Below are 7,493 nucleotides of genomic sequence, written 5' to 3' on the forward strand. Positions count from 1 at the left end.
CCAACAAAATTTTGGTTCTCAAATTTTCCGACAACAAAAGTTGTACACAATTCAATGCACAAAAATTCTACGCATGCTCAAAATCAATTTGACGCATGCTCGGAATCATTGAACTTCATTTTTCTTGGCTCGTCATATTGTACGTCACCGCGTTCTTGATGTTTGGAATTTCCGACAACAATTGTGTGAACGTGTGTATGCAAGACAAGTTTGAGCCAACATCCGTCGGAAATGTATCCACGGTTTTGTTGTCGGAATATCCAATCATCTGTACGTGGCATAAGAGTTCTGCTTAAGACTTTAACTTTAAAAATTAAGTTGATAGCTTTAATTGCTTGCTGCAGATTCGAATGCCAGGTCTTACTTAACAGGCAAAGCCCCAACATTTCTGGCCAGTGTTGGAGATTGCCCATTACCTTCCACCTCCCTACAATCTTACTTGCCTATTATGATGGGTTGTCTCTCTATCTAGTGGGAATGCATGGTAGGTACAAGGATTTAAACAGTCTCCACCATAATAAGGAAATGCCACAGGTTTACTAGTTTAGAACAGTATGGCATTTCGATTTGCAGAAGAAATTTAAAGTTGAACTTTACCAGGGGTTATGGTTATCCCCTGCTTGTGTTTGGCTCCACCATCTTTCAATACCTGGTGTATGCGCATCTCCACAATGGTGTGACGGGTTTTGGCAGCAAACCTTATAGGGCATTGTGGCTTGTTTGCACATGCGCATAACTACCCTGTGTGTGCACAAATGTGCTGCAAGTCTCTGTCATTTCAAAACCACCTGTGGTACATCTGCACATGTGTGAAATCTTGCTGTATGCTTGCGCTCTGAATTGAATTCTGAAAAATGCCAGAGATCAGTGGGGCACGACATCATCCTGGCCCAGACCAGAAAGCAGAAAGTACTGCAGCACAAAAAGGTAGTAAACCTTTATTGGTTTCAATCAATTTTTTATTGAATGACATTTTTATTTATAAGGGAACAACACCCAATTCTTTAAGAGGGAGGAGGGAGAAATTAGAAAACATAAAGATGGTTTTATGGGTGCAGCTCCACTTTAACCTGCTGCTGGTAATTCTAGGTGCGTGTAATTGTAACCTGCATATTTAAGCTAATTAACCTTTAATTATACATCAGACAGGAGGCTCATATCTTATGCATTAATCCTTCTTTATTAATGCTCACAGCAGAAGTGTAAAAACAACTAACGTATGTAATAAAAGAAAAAACTGGTAGAACCACACCTCCCAGCAGTCCCATGGCCTAAACCACTCCCATATTGGTCTCTATAAATGGACTGCTCTCATCTAGGATCTTCCTCTTTCTTTCTGCTCACGGCGGAGCAAGTTAAGTATACATCAAATATCTGGATATATATTAATATTGATTTTATATTGATAATATTTATTGTCATTAGACATATAACTGTTTTAGTACGGTCTACAGATACCTTGTCTCACCACACAAGGCTTCATTCACCAAATAATCTCCTTTGCATCCTCTTTTATCCCTTTTTTCCTCACTACCTCTGCGCTGTACCTTTACCCCCTTTTCCGCTGGGACCGCGATCTCCAGCGGTCACCAGCGGTCATACGCGTTTTTTCCCTTCACCTGCTTTTCTTCTCCCATGCGGCGCGCCATCTTGGGCAAACTTCCTCCCCCCTCCTTCCCATAGAACGAGCGCGCGTCGCAAAGGAGGCGGACCCACCGCCTCGCTCTATCTTCACAGAGCCGCCCCCGCCGTCCTATCGCTCCACGTGCTGGACTCGGGAGGCGGGTCCCATCGTTCCTTCCAACCAATGGACGCCTGGGAGCCGTAGTCTCGCGAGACTTCGGCCCCAGAGCGCAATCGATCCCAGGCTCTCCTCCTGTCGCATGCCAGTCAGCGCTGGTGACCGGAGGGAGAGCCTGGTATAGTTTCTCAGCAATATCTTTCTGCCACTATTTGTTCTGGGAATTTTATTCCCACCCCTGTGCCACAGTCCCCTACTCCCTATTAGAACCCCTTACAGAGCCATCGCTCTCTATTTACATACAGTTAACTACTGCTGTCTCATTATAACATGGCTGAGGAAAGTTCCCCCTCCCCATTAGAGCAGGACCTGGTTCTAGAACCAACTCATCTCCTCAGTACAACCCAATTACAGGACATCATTAATCAATCTGTCCAAGCAGCACTGACATTAGCTGCCGCTTCCGGATCATCCCAATCCACCCATCCTCCTGTGACCGTACCCCTCGACACAGAACCTACCACAAAGAAGGGAAAATCTTCCTATAAAAGGAAGAATGTGGTGACGGTCTATGACTCCCCGGCAGGGGAAGCTAATAATATGCAACGAGCAGATCCTTCCACGGACTGCCACCCCACGCATCCTACAGATCCCTTTCAACCTCTGAGCCTCAGAGAGTCAACAAAAAGGCACGGTTTAGCTAAAAGAGCCAAACCAGACTCATACGTTTTAGAGTCGGACGATGATTCATCCGCCGAGTCGGATAAATCAGATGTCTCAGGATCTGATTACTATGAGGAAGAGGATGCGGGGGCTTCGGCAATCCTCCCGGATGCCAACCCTGACGAACAGGGCAAAGACGTGCTAGACGCCATGGGGGAACCCCTATTTAACCCAGACACTATTTCCCATCCTCGCTCTGGGGACTGGTCCCCTCTGCCCCACGTGTCCCAATATGTAGAACTCTGGGCACGCAAAACTTTAGATAAATCTAATCGCAATAAGCTTAGAGCGGAGTGCCCCCGCCCGCATATCCCCATGAAGGCGGTTGTCACACCTACAGTGGACCCCATTTTAATGAAATACCTGCTGAAATCAGGCAAAATGCCTAAGAAAGGAATAGACCGATCCTTTACAGGTATCCAGGACCGCATCCTGGACCTGTTCGGGCCTTTGACCAAAATCCTGAACTTAGCGGAACATTCCGCGACAACAGGCCAAGGGGTTGACCTAGCACAACTGCGCGGTTGGGCCCAAAGAGCCATTTGCCTCACGGGCAATGCCAACACCGCCTGTTCAGTTGAACGCAGGCGCTCTATACTCATGCGCCTCGACCCACAGCTAGCCCATCTAGCGGAGTCCGAGCCGGGCCCCTCAGCAGGGGGCATGCTTTTTGGCGAGTCCTTAATAAAGGACATTAATAAATTTGTCGGTATGTTCAACAGTCTGGACAAAGCACAAACATCCCTGAAAAAACCCAACAATGCCAGAGTTTTTCCTCGGGCCGGCAGATACAGGGGCCGCTCTGCCGGCCGATACAATTCGGGCAGACCTTTCCAGAGGTCTTCCGCTCAACCACACTATACCCAGGCTCCCACCCACTATACCACCACCGCGCAACCGGCACCATTCTTCCCTCCCCGTGGGAGACCCTGGAGGGGACGCGGCCAGAGAGGATACCCTCGTTCACGTCCGTATTCCGGTGAGTACCACACCCATTCCCTTTCCCCTCATACCGGTGGGAGGTCGCCTAATGTTTTTTACGCTCGCCTGGTCTGCGATTACGGCAGACTCCTGGGTGCTGAATACAGTAGCAGGTTTCCAAATAGACCTTGTGTCCCCACCGACTCTGGGGGTATCGCCACCCCCTATCCATTTTTCAGAAGAAAATGTGACCCTCATAGACTCCGAACTTCGGGAATTGATAGCCAAGCATGCAGTCACCGAAGTCACCACCCCATCCCCGGGTTTCTTCAGCAACCTCTTCCTAGTCAAGAAGAAGGGGGGGGGGTTACCGCCCGGTCATAAATCTCCGGGACTTGAACCAACATGTCGCCTATCGACATTTCAAAATGGAAGGCATCCACTGCCTCCGAGACCTACTCACCCCCGGAGACTGGTTAGTGAAGGTGGACCTAAAGGACGCCTACCTCACAGTCCCCATGCACCCGGACTCCCAACATCTCCTCCGTTTCAGATGGTGGGGTCGCATCTGGCAATTTACGTGCCTACCGTTCGGCCTGTCCTCAGCCCCATGGTGTTTCACCAAGCTGCTGAAACCGGTCGTGGCAGCGTTGAGGAGCAGGGGAGTGCGTCTGATCATTTATCTAGACGACCTCCTCATACTTACTCACTCCAAGACTATGGCCTATCGCCATATGAATTGGACCATCGACCTGTTACAAACCCTCGGCTTTATTATCAACCGAGAGAAATCGGTTCTCGTCCCGGCTCAGGAGATGGAATTTCTGGGTTTCTCGATAGACACCCACCTCGCCATCCTTCGACTGCCCAGCGCAAAGCTGGCCCTAATCCGGAAAGAGATCAGGGCGGTTTTACGCAAAGGCTTCCTATCCCTACGCATCCTGGCACGCATAGTGGGCCTTTTGGCTGCGTCCATTCAAGCCATCTTTCCAGCTCCCTTACATTACCGAGCCCTTCAGAGGTTAAAAATCCTACACCTGCGCCAGGGCCTTCGTTACGCAGACGAAGTGTCCCTATCCCCAGAAGCCCGGGCCGAACTGCGCTGGTGGCTCCGTCACGCCACCGACTGGAACGGCCGGACGATTTTCAACACACGGCCGGATGTAGTCATAGAATCGGACGCGAGCCTACGGGGCTGGGGCGCCCGCTTGGGGTTGAGATCCACGGGGGGGATCTGGTCCAGGGAGGAATCCCTGTTGCATATCAACGCTTTGGAACTCTCAGCGGCTCTCTTCGCCATTCAGAGTTTCTTAGCAACACGGACCAATTGTTGCGTACTATTGCGCATGGACAATATCGCGGCGGTTCAATACATCAACCGCCTGGGAGGTACCAGATCCAAGATTCTAGCGGACATCTCCGCCGAGATTTGGCACTTCTGTCTGTCTCGAGACATCTCTCTTGTAGCAGAATACATTCCGGGGGTCTCCAATACAATAGCAGACTGGAACTCTCGATATCTGGTAGATTCCAGCGACTGGGGTTTAGACTGTTCGGTCTTCACCCGAATAGAATTGCTCTGGGGCCCCTTGGGCATAGACCTCTTCGCCTCTCGCCTCAACCACCAACTGCCCCGCTTCTTCAGTTGGAGACCGGACCCAGGGTCCTCAGCTGTGGACGCTTTCCGCCACTCTTGGACAGGAGGTACGCATTATGCGTTCCCCCCATTCTCCATGATCCCCAGGGTCCTTCTACAGATTACCAATCAGGGAGCTACGGTGGTTCTGATCACACCGTGGTGGCCAGCTCAACCTTGGTTTCCCCTGCTTTTGGACTCGATCATCGACCTTCCCAGACTTCTTCCCCGATTCCCTCGTATCCTGTCCCACCCAACCAAGGGCATTCATCCCCTGGTGGAGGAAGGTACTCTGACGCTCCTAGCATGGCTGGTATCCGGGTGTCGGACCCGAGTGACGACCTTTCAAGCTCAGCTAGGGACCTCCTCACCATGGCCTGGGCCCCCGGGACTCGGTCGGCATACCGATCAGCCTGGCAATTTTGGGTACGTTGGTGCGACCAACGGCAAGTTGATCCCTTACGTGCCCCTGTAAACGTCATCGCAAACTACTTGGCAGACTCTTTCTCCTCGGGCAAGGCCTATAGTTCCATCAATGTCTACAGGTCAGCCATATCGGCCTACCACTATCCAGTAGATTCCATGCCCGTAGGCAAACATCCCCTGATTTGCAAACTTCTGCGGGGTATTAGGTTCAAACGTCCCCCGCGACCTAGGTATCAGTCCACCTGGGACGTTTCTAGGGTTCTTACCATGCTTTCGGACTGGGGAGACAACGATTCGCTGTCCCTTAAAATGCTGTCTTTCAAGATCACTATCCTGCTTTGCCTGGTTTCTATAAAACGCGTTTCCGACGTCAGAGCCCTGGACATTTCAAGACGCCAATTTTCACCCCAGGGTGTCAAGTTCACGATAGTCCGCAGGACGAAGACCGGTCTACATTCAGTCTTCTATCCCTTCTTCCCTTCACACCCACGACTCTGTGTGGTAAAATGTCTGCAGGTATACGAAGCGTACACTGCGGACCTCCGTAGTCCAAATTCCTCGCAATTATTGGTTTCTTACGTCAGACCCCATCACCCAGTCACAACTGCCACCTTGGCACGTTGGGTTAGATCCACCATGGCTCTGGCTGGTATAGACATCACCCTGTTTGGAGCACACTCCTCCAGAGGGGCCATGGCTACCAAGGTGATGGCGACCGGAGGCTCTCTTTCTGATCTGTTAATGGCGGCCGATTGGTCCTCTGAATCAGTCTTCCGCCTTTTTTATTTCAGACCAGAAGATCATGTTGCCATGTCTGTTTTATGATGTTGATTGTTATGTACTGTTTTTGTTTTCTTTTGGAACATACATATGTTTATGCTGTGTTAGCTTTGAACTTGCATAAGATATGAGCCTCCTGTCTGATGTATAATTCGAGATTTTCCTAGCTTGTGACGGAAAATATTGATTATATGAAGACAGGAGGCGAGTATCTTCCCTCCCTTCCCAACCCTTTCACGTTTTGTGTTTTGTTTCAGGTTATTGACTTATCTATTTCCTGGAATTTTCGCTTAAAAATATGGTTAGGGTGATGTTCCCCTGTTCGGTTTAATCAGCAAGTCTACACGACACCACGGCCCAACGCAGTCGGGACCTACAGCCTACTCTTCTTTGGAGGTCTTCGGTTACGGATAAAGGGGGGCCGACTGGTCGTAGAGCCGATAATCAGAAGTTAGAACCGACACCTCGCATTCACACAAGAAAGAGGAAGATCCTAGATGAGAGCAGTCCATTTATAGAGACCAATATGGGAGTGGTTTAGGCCATGGGACTGCTGGGAGGTGTGGTTCTACCAGTTTTTTCTTTTATTACATACGTTAGTTGTTTTTACACTTCTGCTGTGAGCATTAATAAAGAAGGATTAATGCATAAGATACTCGCCTCCTGTCTTCATATAATCAATATTTTCCGTCACAAGCTAGGAAAATCTCGAATTATATGGCTAGTGATGGCTCCAAGGCTATATTTAGAATATGTCTTTGAGGTCAGATCTGTATTTAGTAAAACTAAGATATTAAAATTGAGGAACACATTTTTGCAGGTTGCTAACCAATTCCTTTGTCCTTTGTGTCCTATTTACTTGATGTGGTTATTCCATGCAAATACAGTGATTCATGAACATAAAAAGTAATTCTGAGTCTTTGTGTATGGCTATCCTTTGCAAAAATATAGGTATATTCCATTTCTGTAAGTGCCTAACGGCTTGTGAATTAACTATTTATGACACTTTTATATGAAAGAAAAAAATGTGTAGTGGAAAAAGAATTGCACAATATTTTTAAGACAACAACCCCCGAATGGTTTATAATAACGGATCCAATAGGAAGTAAATGAACAGCTGTGACTTAGCTTGGTGTTAGCATGGGGACTACACTAGAGACCTCAGTGTTGGCTTTGTAGTACAATGGGACTACGCACTCATTATCACTTTTCTACTAGTTACTCTTGAGAGTTATAGGTGTATATAGGTGCAAATGTTATTATTAC

This window comes from Rana temporaria, chromosome 4 (assembly GCF_905171775.1).
Source record: "Rana temporaria chromosome 4, aRanTem1.1, whole genome shotgun sequence".
NCBI lineage: Eukaryota > Metazoa > Chordata > Amphibia > Anura > Ranidae > Rana > Rana temporaria.